The 13862-nt window shown below is 32.0% G+C and overlaps 1 pseudogene; it reads right to left on the reverse strand.

Annotated features, from left to right (window-relative positions):
* Positions 1-3896: 3896 nt before the first annotated feature.
* LOC112004880 (cytochrome P450 705A12-like) lies at positions 3897-13069 on the reverse strand (annotated as a pseudogene).
* Positions 13070-13862: the final 793 nt, after the last annotated feature.

Below are 13862 nucleotides of genomic sequence, written 5' to 3' on the forward strand. Positions count from 1 at the left end.
AAGATTCCTTAACTCCATATTCTCTCATCACCCATATCTCCAAGTTTTTCTCTATCACTCTTTTGTCATAAATAATCAAACCAATACAATTACCTAACACACCTAAAGTCTTCCCAAAGTAATTGGAATGAGAAAGATCGCCAAAATCTGGCATCTTTGTGGTTCGAAATTCCTCTTCTCTCATGTCAAAGGATATGATGGCCTCCAAATGTTGCCCGCGATCATCCATGAGAATACAGCCGGTCCAATGATAAACTCCATTGAAGAATAATTCATTATAATAACCAGGAAAACAAATGACTGATTGATCAAAAACGGTATCGATTTGTCTCCAGTAACCGGTACTTTCGTTGTAAATTTGAACACTTGGAGGTAGAAGTCCTGTATGTATCTGAAATTTATGGCCTGTTTGGATGTTTAAAAATGGAGGGGGAGTAGAGTAGAGGGAGGGAGAGTAATCTAATTACCTTGTTTGAAAGTTTTTTAAGGAAGGAGGGGGAAGGGTTTGGAGGGGTTTCAACTCCCTCTAGCCTCCCATTTTTAATTCTCCCAAATTGGAGAGATTTGGAGAGAGAGTAGAGTACATAAACTATTGACCAAATAAATTACCTAATTTACCCTTATTATATTAACAAAATTACACAAGGGGAATGACTAATTACTCCCTTCCCCCTTACTAATTTTAAAAACATCCAAATAAGGTGGAGGGGAATCATTTTCCTCTACTCTCCTCCCCACTACTCCCCTCCCCTCTACTCCCCTCTACTCTCCTCCCTCTCTAAACTTCCAAACAAGCCATTAGTGTAGATGCTAACAACTTTGAATTCATTAGAATAGTGATCATAACCAAATGCACAAGTGCTCTTATGGTAACCAACGTTAGGGCTAGGAGGTGCGGGAACATCCTTAAATTCTTTGATTTCCGAATTCCATAAAATGAAGCCAACGGAGGAATGTCCAAGGCATATTATGCATTGATACAAACACATATGTCAATTCGGTCAAAATACATGCTAAATCCCTCGATAAAAAAAAAAACAAAACCACCATCATCAAGATCATCATCAAAATGAAAGCGCAGCAACGTGTTAGTACTTGGGCCGCAAAGCTTTTTGACCATGTAAAGAATGCATCTCATGTTTTTGTTGCGGTCGCACCTTATAGGGCGTTTATAAGAGAGATGGTGGCGGAAGTGTTTGGTGATGAAAGTAAGGTCTTGGAAAAGAGTGTGCCATGACTTTTTTACGCACCTAAAACAAATCATAGATTTCACTGAAACCCTTAAACAATATTTCTTCCAACAAGTGTTGCGGTAGACTCTCCATGTTTGATTGATTTCTCTGTCGAGCACTGTTTTTCTCTTTATCTCAAAAGTGAAAACCTAGGGAAAACAGAACTTTAAAACTTTACCTAATTTCTACCTTTTATCTCAAAAAAAAGCTTGACCTAGTAACGGGTTGGGCTCTAATTGATTCTATTTGGGTTTAGATCAAAATTATTTTGATTTAAATAAGGACACTAATTGCTAGGACTGAATGGCCAACCTGACTGGGCTCAAGCCAAATATTCAGTTCTATTCGTGTCTTGGGTTGGTATCAGTTCCGACCTGACCCGCCCGATCTTAAAAAAACATGCATACAATAACATAGCACGGATAAATTGAGTTATCTAGGAGGTAGATCAGATGGATCTCAAGAATGAGTAAGGAGATGAAGAGGTAGATTCACCGTATGTAAATGTCAAACAATAAATTTAATTATGACTATAAAACTATATATAAAAATTCCTAAACAGATAAATAAAAAAGATTAATTTGATATAGAAATAAGTGAAATTTGAAAAGTCATTAATTGGTCTATAGTAGCATAAATCCCCAAATGGACAATTAAAAAGAGAGCAATTATATTATATATATATATATATTTTTTTTTTGTTTACCTTGGGAGGAGACAACTACTAGGCTTTCATCTATATTTGAGGAATTCCTTATCAGGTCTATCATTCTTTGGGAAATTAAAATAAAATAAATTTGTTTAAATGGAAAAAATTAATGTTTTTGTTTTTTGGAGAAGAAATTAATGTATTTAAGGATAAACGATATTTCTTTCAATATATAAAGTATTGTAATCAATCAAAGAATGGTAAAAATGGTAGAAGAAAGTTAAGGAGTAATATTGCTCATCTATGGACATATGTATTTAAGGTTGTTTGACACGAAAATGCTAAAACCATTATTCCTAATATAGATTTACTTTTTAACTTACAACATTTTTATCAAGAGATTAAATTCTATAAAGATGTGATATAAAACCCATGTTTTTACCTTTCCAATCTCAACATGCCACATCATTTTATTACATATTTAAAAATAAACACAATCACACTTAATCAATTGTAATACTCATATATAAATCCAACCAAATTGGGAATCTATCGAGATGTTATTAGGTATAGTAGGATGTATTGAATTTTAAGTAAAATACTAATATGATTATCACTTATTGGATAGTGTAAAACATGAGTTTTATACCTCATCCTTATAGAATTTAATCTCTTTTATCAATTATCTACCACCCATAACAATCTCTTGAAATTTTCCTAATGCAAACCTTTTGAAAATTAAAGTTTCCTTCTTAGTCATGTCTTCCACCATTAAATCTTGACTCCAAATTTGAATCTCATTTTTGAATTTGGTCATCCATAATAGATTAGGAATTTAGATGAATTAAATGTCAACGTACAAGTCATACCTAAATTTATTAGTTAATGAGAAAAATTAGCAATTCATCCCACGACTCTCTTGTTCTTCCAAACTGATCAATGGCGTCTCTACAATTATAGTAGCTTTGTGTAACCACTTGATGTAACATATTTATGGACTAAGGGTCTTTTTGGAAACAACTTATCCAACTTTTTGTCAAAAGCTTTTTACTAAAAGTATGGTAAACTACTACCTTAAAAAAATTTGAAAATGTGAGAAAAAAAAAAATTGAATTTTTAAAAAGTTGTACATAGAAATAAAAACTAAAATCTAAAGTTTAAAGCTGATGTCAAACTCATCCTAAGTCACACATACACACAAGAGAGAGATATCACTCTACCTAAAAAATGGAACTTCTTGTGACAAAAGTATTTTACCAATATGGTTTTGAATCCTGTCTATACAAAAAATCAATTGATGTCTTGTTTTCGAACTTAAAAGCCAACTCACTTGAGTCTAAATGTTAGTTCGTTTAGACCATTGTATACTCAAATTGTTTAACCTAATTAATTAATCAAGTTGTTGACTTATCTTCTTCTTCTTAAAAAAAAACTTCTTATCTTCCATACTAACTCACATATCTTTACATTTATGTTGTCAAATTTATTTATTTTAATTATTTAGTATTAAAACGCTACAACAATTGGAAAATGACTATATATATATATATTTATATAAGTACACCATTTTTCTATTAATGCATTTACACCTTGTGCTAGTCTTCAATTTACAGACCAGCCTACAAGGCAACCATGCATGATCACCTAAATTACTCTCTCTCTCTCTCTCTCTCTCTCTCTCTCTCTCTCTCGGATTCAAGTTACACTTGATATAACTCTAATCAATGTTACATTACTAAATAAGTTTTTATTGAATTCATATTTTGAAAATTCTATGGTTAAATTACATGTTCTATATGTTTTTAACATGCATGTCATGATTGGATTACATTTCTATATGTTTTTCTCACATATTAAATTGTTAAAAACTAACTTCCCTTTACAAATAAACTTTATCTAATAAAAGCAAGATTTATTTTCAACTAGTAGTACAATATTGATCGTAGAATTACATAAAAAGCATTTATTTTTACTGCATGTGCTTGAAGCAGCAGATTGTGTGAAAGGAAACAAACTCACATCACACAATCAAATGGGTTGAATTTAACAATTGGAAGGCATTTAAGTGGATGAGCCTTGTGAATAAAAGCGCCTTTTGAAACTTCAATATTAACCTTAGCCTTATTCTCTCCTCCACCTCCCACTACAACAAAATGTATTTTTAGTGACGAAAAAATTCGTCACTAAAAGTCCAGTTTTTCATCACTAAGGACCTTTAGTGACGAAATTGGACTTTTAGTGACAAAACTCATTTTGTCACTGTAGCCCCGTCACTAAAAGTCCTAGTGACGAAAAAATTCGTCACTAAAAGTCCGATTTGATTTTAAAAAAGAAGAACTTTTAGTGACGAAAACGTTTCGTCACTAAATGTTTTCCTCACTAAAAACACTATTCAATGACGAAAATATCTCGTCACTAAAAACACTTTAGTTTACTAAATCATATTTAGTGACAAATAATTTCATCACTAGAACTATGTTCGGGTACATCTAGTGACGAAAAAATTCGTTACTAAAACTATTTTTAAAAAAAATTTAGGCACATATAATGATGAAAATTTTCATCACTAAAACCATTTCTTACAAAATTTTGCTATATTTAGTGACGAAATTTTGGTCACTAAAACAAATTTTTATTGCTATATTTATGATGAAAAAATTTGTCACTAAAACTTATTTTCTATTTTCATTTTTTTCATGGCTTTGATATTAACCTGTAACTTGTCATTACATTATTTAAACCTCACATTTGAATAACACATTTATTTCAACACATTTATAAAAAAAAAAAAGATCCATACATTCCACAAGTAAAAAATAAAACAAGTATCCAATTCAAACTCATTCCATACAATAATTGTTTGCAATACATACAATAACTCTACCTAAACCCTATTTTAGAACTAACGAATGATGTCCTCATATGTCTTCAAGTAATGCCAAAAGTAAATCCCCTAAAAGCCACTAATAAGAAATCTGCACAAATATAAAAACAATATTTCGTTAAAATCGTAAAGTAAAAACATTAACTATGTTATAAGAAACATTTCTAACAATGCATTAACCAATAAATTAAAATCACAACTCTTAATGTATAAATTGTAGAAAGCAAATAAAGTACTAATATATGGATGGATTAATCTGCCATCGGGTGTCTTACCTATTGTCATTCAACTTTTATCCATGTTTGACTACAATTATAAGATGAATGCTACTTTAGTAAAATAAGGACAACTCATGTATAATATATTTTAACATATAAGTCTATAAGCTACTTAGATAAAGTTCTATCTCATACATGAATGCACAAGTCTATATTAATCCTTAAACCAATTTCCAACATCACATATATAAAGTTTTACAAGTATTGAAATGAAATAAAATATTATTCATCACATCTAATCAACAATACTCATTAACATTTGCAAGAAATGAAAAACACTTCTAATATTAGTTTAACCCACATTATAACACCATGCAAGCCACCTGCTTGCTTCAATACAACAATACCACAAAACCAATAGAATAATCGATCCAATATGAATTTAACCCCAATAGAATAATCGATCCATATGAATTTAACCCCAATAAAACTCCCAATAGAGTTTTATAAGTATTTAAATCAAATAAAATACTATTCATCACTTCTAATTAACAATATTCATTAACATTTGCAAGAAATGAAAAACACTTCCAATATGAATTTAACTCACCTTATAACATCATGCAAGCCACCCGCTTGCTCTAACCCAACAACCCACCACAAAACCAATTTCTAACATCACAAGTATAGAGTTTTACAAGTATTTAAATCAAATAAAATATTATTTATCACATCTAATTAACAATACTCATTATCATTTCCAAGAAATGAAAAACACTTCCAATATTAGTTTAAACCACCTTATAACATTATGCAAGCCACCCACTTGCAACAACACAACATACCACCACAAATTCAATTTCCAACATCACAAGTATACAGTTTTATAAGTTTTTAACTAGAATTTACTTACTTTGCTCAAGCTAAGTTTACAACTTTAAAAAAAATCCAAAGTTACTGCAAACAATGTGTATTTAGCCTGCAAAAGAAAAAGTTAAATTCATAAGTACAAAAGTTAAAGAAAAGCTTGACATACCACCACAAAGTTAAAGAAAAGCTCGTACAAGGGGCGCTATATCATTAGGAGAAGGCATTATTATGTTTCTAGAGTTGAATTTACAAATACTTCAACTTTCATTGGAAAGCCAAACATATATATAAAAGCCAAAAAGTATGGATTGATACTGAACTAAACTCAATGTTTTTGAGTGAATAGACCATTGTCCAATTGGTCTAATTCAAAACTTACATCCATAACTTTGATGGTTCTCCTACACCACATTACCCATTGTCAGATTTGTCTTTATAATTCATTGCCCCTTTTGACATTCTGAAAAGAGTTCTAAAATAAATATAGATTCCTAAATAGTGAATACTAATCTATCACCCCATGTATTTAACAATTATCCTAAATTCCCATAAAAGTTTTCAATCCCTAAACTTTCTAAGATTGAGAACCCATCCAAGAAATTCATTCAATAGAAACCACCATTACCATCAAAACTAAGTTCAGAGACCCACATAGCAATTTTTGCTTATTTAAGCACAAAACAGAAAGAAACATAGTATAGAAACTGACCTGAAAGCACCTTGGTATGTAGTCTGGATGTTGACCCAATTCCTGAAAGTACAAAATGTAGATTTTGGTATGGGTTATCACTTTTCACTCGTACCCAAACTAAACAAAAATGCATATATCCATTTCTGTATCAAACAAAAAAATAACTAAAGGAACTAGAATCATTAAACAAAAAAATTAACATCAAGCATTTAGAATCATTAAACAAAAATTAACAAAAAAATTAACTCAAAAGGGAAAAAAAAAAATACCGAAGGGTCGCGAACTGAAGCGTCGCCGAAAGCGTCGCCAACTGCAGAAGGATGAAGCATCTCCGATCTGAAGTGTCGCCGATGAAGCATCGCCAACTGCAAAAGGATGAAGTGTTGCCGGCGAGATGAAGCGTAGCGAACGACAATCTGAAGCGTCGCTGTCTGGGCTTCTGAAGCGCTATGAACGGCGAACTAAAGCGCCGCAACGGCGCGAGCTCAAGCGTTGCGATGGCGAGCTCAAGTGTCGCAACGGCGCGAGCTCAAGCGTCGCAACGGCGCGAGCTCAAGCGTCGCAACGGCGCGAGCTCAAGCGTCGCGACGGCGCGAGCTCAAGCGTTGCTGAGGCGCGACCTCAAGCATCGCGACGGCGCGAGCTCAAGTGCCGCGACGGTGAGCTCAACCGTCGCGATCGCGAGCTCAAGCGTCGCGACGGTGATTTCAAGTGCCGCGACGGCGATTTGGGCTTTCTCCATTTCGAAAGCCCAGATCGCTTTATCGGCGATGGTAGGCTTTATCGATGATGATGAGGTTTCTTTTTTTTTTTTTTTTGGGTTTCTCTGTGTTTTTGACTGAAAATTTGAGTGGGTGAGTGTTTTTTGTTCTGCTGAGTGGGTGAGTGTTATTTTTGGTTTGGAGTATTTATAGTGGTATTTAGCGACTAAAATATTTCGTCGCTAAAGACCACTTTTAGTGACGAAATTGAAATTCGTCACTAGAAGTGGGAAATAGCGACGAAATATCAGTTTCGTCACTAAAAGTGGTCTTTAGCGACGAAATGTTTTCGTCACTATTGCCCACTTTTAGTGACAAATTTTTGTTTCGTCACAAGAGGGCCCATAATTTGTTACACTTTTAGCGACGAATTTTATTTACGTCACTATAGAGACCATATTTTGTTCAGATTTTTAGCGACGAAATTCAACTTTCGTCGCTGTAGCATACTTTTAGTGACGAATTATGATTTCGTCACTAAAAACATTTAAGTGCAAAACCATTATTATTTTTAGTGACGAATAGTTTTCGTCACTAATTCTTCCTTATAGCGACGAAATAATTTTCATCACTAATACTATCACAGCAATACCTACAGTGACGAAATATTTCGTCACTAAAAATTTCAACTTTTAGTGACAAAATATTTCGTCACTATAGCTTAATTAAACTTGCGCCAAAATTTCCCTCCACTGGCGCCTATTTTTTAGATCACAATAGCGACGAAATTTATTTTTCGTCGCTAAATGTTATAATTTTTTTCACTATTAGTGACGAAATTCATATTTCGTCACTAAATCTGTATTTTTAGCGACGAAAAATATTTCCTCACTAATTTTCGTCGCTAAAAATACATTGAACCATGGTTGCATTGGATCCAACCACTTCCCAATTGAAACATTGAACCATGGTTGCAACTGCCATATGTGCCATACTCAACCCTAACTTTGAACTAGGGCAAGCTCTCCTCCCTACCCCAAAAGGAAGAAAAGAAAAGGTTTCATTGTGTTTATGTTTCATACTTTCTTGTTTTTCAGAGGAAACCAAAAATCTCTCTGGTTGGAACTCATTTGGATTGTTCCATAAATTTGGATCTCTCATTATGGCATACAAATTGATTAACACCATGGTTTCTTGGGGTATTTCAAAGCCTCTAATTTCGCAACTTTGACGACATTTTCTTGTTGTCACAGGCAATGGTGGATATAGTCGTAGTGTTTCCTTTACAACTGCTGGCAGGTAGGGGAGATTCTCAACATCCGATTCGTCGACTAGTCTAGTACTACCAACCACTAAATTTATCTCCTCTCTAACCTTGTTGAATACAGAAGGATGGTTGATGAGCTCAGTTATTGTCCATAGAATGACCTCCGATGAGGTACCAGTACTTCCGACAAAAAGATCCTAGTAAAAGTGCAACATTTGAGTAGATGAGAGAACATAGTAAGAGTTGAACCCAATTAAATTACTAATTTGTATGCTTGAACTTGTTAAAAAAATTTTCTTGCAATTAATCTAAGTCATACTGAACTCAAGGTTAACTTAAACTTATATAAACCGTTTGTCATGTATTACCATGAAAAAATTGTCACAGTTTCTTTGAAGCATAGTCCAATTTGAAGTTCTCTAACATATTTTTCTTTTTAGATAGGTAAGTGCAGGCATAAGGAAATCCTTGACATGGATGTTTGTGATATAGGAAAGTATTTATATGGTATGGAGAGCGTTGGATTAACAAGTACAGGGTCTCTAACAGTTTTTGGCCTTCATTATCCGTGGATGTACACTCTCACAATTAGGGGTGGCAATATTTGGGCATGTTAGGTAGCTTTTGGGTTGGTCATAAATAAGTCATGTACTCAATTTTATGACTCATATAAATATAAATTAAATATCTGTTACCCACCTAACCCATTATAATTTGGGCGGGACTCAACCCACCCATATAACTTATTATTAGATTTATATATTTATATATTTACTTACAAATAACAAAAACTTGTAAATTACCGAAATATATTTCACTAAAAAGAATTATTACCTAAACACCCACTGTTTTTTTTACCTTTTTTCTTTTGAAAACTAATATACATTTTCAAAAAAATAAGAAAAATAAAATGAAAATTCACCCAATATTTGGTTTCCAAAAAACTTGAGAAAAACAAAAGAAAACTTCCAAAATACCCACAGTTGTTTTCGAGAAAACTAATATATCCACCGTTTCATTCTGAGAAAACTTAGAAAACAAATGTAAACTTCACACATTGTTAGGTTTCTAAGAAAACTGATAAAAACAAAAGAAAAATTCACTTTTTGACTTCGATCTCACAGTTCCAATTTAAGAGTGAAAATCACTCAAATACTCAAGTTAAATTTAGAGTAGGCTTTATTTTGATATGCTTTCTCAGATCTGACAAAGTTTCACAATTTTCTCACCACACTTTCTCTAAAACAAAACATGTCAATAATAAAATAAAATAAAAGAATAAAAAAAAATTCAGAACCTCTTAAAAAGATTGAGAAGACTTTGACCATGAATCAATTACAAGAAAATTTCAACCAATTGTTGAGCAAAATGTGCGCTTCTTCTAGAGAATCCTCTATCTCTTAACTTAACCAAAATTTTCTCAACTAATTTTTCTGCTCTTTCCCAATTGAATCAAGAGGTAATCAAAATTTTTTCATGAAATTGAGCTAAGGAAATGTGAAAAAGAAACCCCAAGAAAATCAATGAGAAAAAAGAAAAGATGATGTTTGGCAACTAATTGGTTCACTTGGTTGTTGGATTAAGTTAGGGATTTATCTTTCATTTTATTTTTAACATATTAAGTTTTACATGGTTTAGTGGGTGCTTAGTGGATTTATGCATTAAGACCCATTTAACCCAAATGTTTAATTAGGGATTAAGACATACCCAAATTAGGTGGGTCATAGTTGGGTTAATAGATTTGGGTGAAATTTGCCACCCCTATGTGTGTCACAATATATACACACACACACACACACCCAAATTGCAGAAAAAAGTCCACGCCCTCTCACAGCTTTTATATTATAGTGTATTTCAAGTAAACTGAAATATGAGTGGTGTGCAATTTTTTTATTATTTATTTATTTATTTATGTTAAATTTGGTGTCCCTAGTAAAATTCTTCATTTCTTCAATGTCTTTGAAATGGCTGAATGTGAATTGGAGGTCTTAAATGTGTGTGTTTATATATATACTAGTATGTAGCCCCGTGCTACCGCACGAGAATGGATATATTATTAATCATGAGTTTATTCATGTTTAAAAGGCTCAATTAAGTCTAAATTCATATTATTAACTAGAAAATTTCATTAACAAAACTTAGCAGTATATATATTTTACACAGAAAGATGAACGTTGGTGACAATGTTTATCCAAAAGATCCATTCACACTTATGAATCTTCAATCTCTATTGGTGATTGAAATTTTCATAGCTTAAAAAATTTATAAAAAAAAAAAAAAAAAAAATCACACTTATGAATCTTCAATCTCTATTGGTGATTGAAATTTTCATAGCTTAAAAAATTTATAAAAAAAAAAAAAAAAAAAACCCTTAGAGTTGTACTCATTTTGTAGTTTTATAATAGGTCATTTTGTAACATGATGAGCATTTGTGTGAAGAAAAAACTTCTGAAATTCCATGGCTAATAAAAGAAATTCTCTCCAATCTCTTTTTATAGAAAGATGGGTTTGTGCGTGTTTTTATACATCCTTCATAGTTGCATTATCACGAATCAGGTCCAATGGATTTAGATTGGTACTACTGATTCCCAAAACATGAGTGTTTAATGTGTTATTAATTTTATCTCATTGGATTCTGCACATGACAGCAAAATTAAAAATAATTAGATTGTACACGTGTATAGTAAAATTGGACTCCAATTTCAGATTCTAATTGAACAATTGGAATGATAATATATGATAGTAACAACAATAGGAAAATTCAAATAAAATTTCGAATTAAATTGTAACAATCTAAATAAAAAATTACAGTAGAAAGACAGGGAACTAACTTAACACCAACATTTAAAAATCAAGTTGGACACATAGCACAAAATTAAACTACAATTAGAAATTAATTTGATTCGATTTGAATTCTAAAATTGAACTTCAACTTAATATAATATATATGATTATAAATTAACTAAATCTTAATCTAGACATACTAAAAACTATTAAAAAAATAAGAACTGATCATTGAACTTGGAATCTTCTTGGAGGCGCCAATGAAGCGCTAATGTATGAGAGTGTGAAGTAAAGAAGAGTGGGATTGAACATTGTGTTTGAACCCGGCCTTACTCTAAGAAAGCGCTAATGTATGAGAGTGTGAAGTAAAGAAGAGTGGGATTGAACATTGTGTTTGAACCCGGCCTTACTCTAAGAAATCTGTAAGGAGGAGGAGAGGGTAGTGTGTGGATCTAGTTGGTAGAGATTGAAAGAGGAGGAGACATGGGATGACAATATGGAATTAGGAGGAGATGATGTTTTACTTTTATAGTCTTTCTCGTTGGACTCCTTGGTTCTGATTGTGTAATTAGAAGAGCTCCAGACTCTATTAAGATCACCCATAAAAGTGTGCATGTGAAATGTTCTTGCTTAGGCCAATAAGTATTATTATTGTGGTTTTCTTGGCTTCTGTGTTAAATGTTAATGCATCATTTATTTGAGCACAAAAATTAGAAAATTTAGATAAAATACATGACACAAAATTGGAGTCCAATTTATAATATCTATAAAAGTGTGCAGGTAAGATGTTTTTACTTAGGCCAATGAGCATTATCATTGTGGTTTTCTTGGCTTCCGTGTTAAATGTTAATGCATCATTTATTTTGGCATAAAAATTAGAAAATTTAGATAAGAAACATGACACAAAATTGAAGTCAAATTTATAATCTAATTAAATTTTTTTTTGAATTTTGGTTATGACAAGTGGCGCAAAATTGAGAATCCGGATTTTCTCTTAGCTTCACCTATTATTATATATATATAGATATGTGTGTGTTATCTCCAATGAGTCATGGTTTTGGAACTCTATTTTTTTTTTTTTTTCTCCTTTTAAGGTCAATTTAACAATTTCCAAGGTTAATGGATTGAATTAAAACAATGTAAAAGCACGGCCTAATAGGATTTTTTTTTCCCCTGTTGTTTCTATAAACTAAGAAAGGGAACCAGCCGTTAATTGAAAGCCTAAAGCAAATAATAATAATAATAATGATGAAATTAAATAAAATTAAATTAAAAATTAAAAAAATTAAAAAAAACTTACAGTTTGAAAAAGCCTTGATATTGTTTCTGGTCATTTTAACCTCAGCCTTGCCATCTTGATACACCTTCAATAATATATCCATAAAATCTTGAGTGTCTTTCTTCCCAATCTGATCTTCATGCTCCTTCAACATCCCTTCCAAGAGCTCATCAATCCTTAACTTCTCTTATGGCTTGCTTTCCAAACAACCAGAAAGCCAATACACCAAAGGGTCCCAACATATTTCCAAAAAATACCTTTGAACCAACCCTAAAGATGTCTTTCATTATCTTTCTAATCCTTTCAGCTTCATCACCTTTTTCTGAACAACTTGTGCTTGCCATCATCTTACACAAGATATTATTTGTTAGCTTCATAAGCTCAACACTCAAATCAACAACCTCTTTCCGCTTGGCACTCTCAAAAACGTTTTGCAAAAAACGTGCAAGTTCTTTCTCTCGAACCGCCCGAGACCTTTCAGGCTGTCCTGTTGAAACTATAGTGGTGGAATAGGAACCCTTTTTTTTTTTTTTTTTTCTTTCAGGTGAATATAAACTAAAATTAAACAAATGGTGTCTCTACCCAGGCTATTTTATTACATGTATTTTCAATTATAAGTTACATTTAGGTTCAAGAATGTGTAAAGTCATGGTAGTGAAAACTGATGATCCTATGATTATTGTTAAGTTACAATTAATTTTGAAAATGTATAAATTTTGAGAACTTTAGCTCCAAAATGATTGGTCAACCTAAATTTTCATATTCAAAGAAAATAATCTATAAAACACAAAGCATTAGAACAAATCAAAGATCAAGATTATAGATCAAAATGAGAGAGAGAGAAGAGAGAGAGAGAGAGAGAGAGAGAGAGATCAAAAAGAAAAATGCAATAAAATTTTAAATGATTGTTCAACTTGAATTTTCATATATTTACAAAGAAAGCAATCTATAAAACACAAAGCATTAAAACAAATTGAAGAACATGATTATAGAAAAATGAAATCAAAGATAGAGAGAGTATCTTTGATAGTAGAGATAAAAAACAAAAATGCAGAGAAAAATAAAAACTTTCCATCATAAATACTAAGCTTGTTGATTATAATAGATTCAAAGAGAACATACATAATAAAGAGGTGTTGAGAGAGGAGAAAGGTTGGGGAAAGGAGGAGGTCGTGTACAATGTTTTGGTAATAATGTATTTGTAGCCACTAAGTTGTTAGTTAATGTGATAAAAAATAGTGGGTTAATCCCACATTGAAAATGAGTTGAGTTAAAAGGTTTAAAGCC

This window comes from Quercus suber, unplaced genomic scaffold (assembly GCF_002906115.3).
Source record: "Quercus suber isolate HL8 unplaced genomic scaffold, Cork oak 2.0 scaffold_154, whole genome shotgun sequence".
NCBI classification, from domain to species: Eukaryota; Viridiplantae; Streptophyta; class Magnoliopsida; order Fagales; family Fagaceae; genus Quercus; species Quercus suber.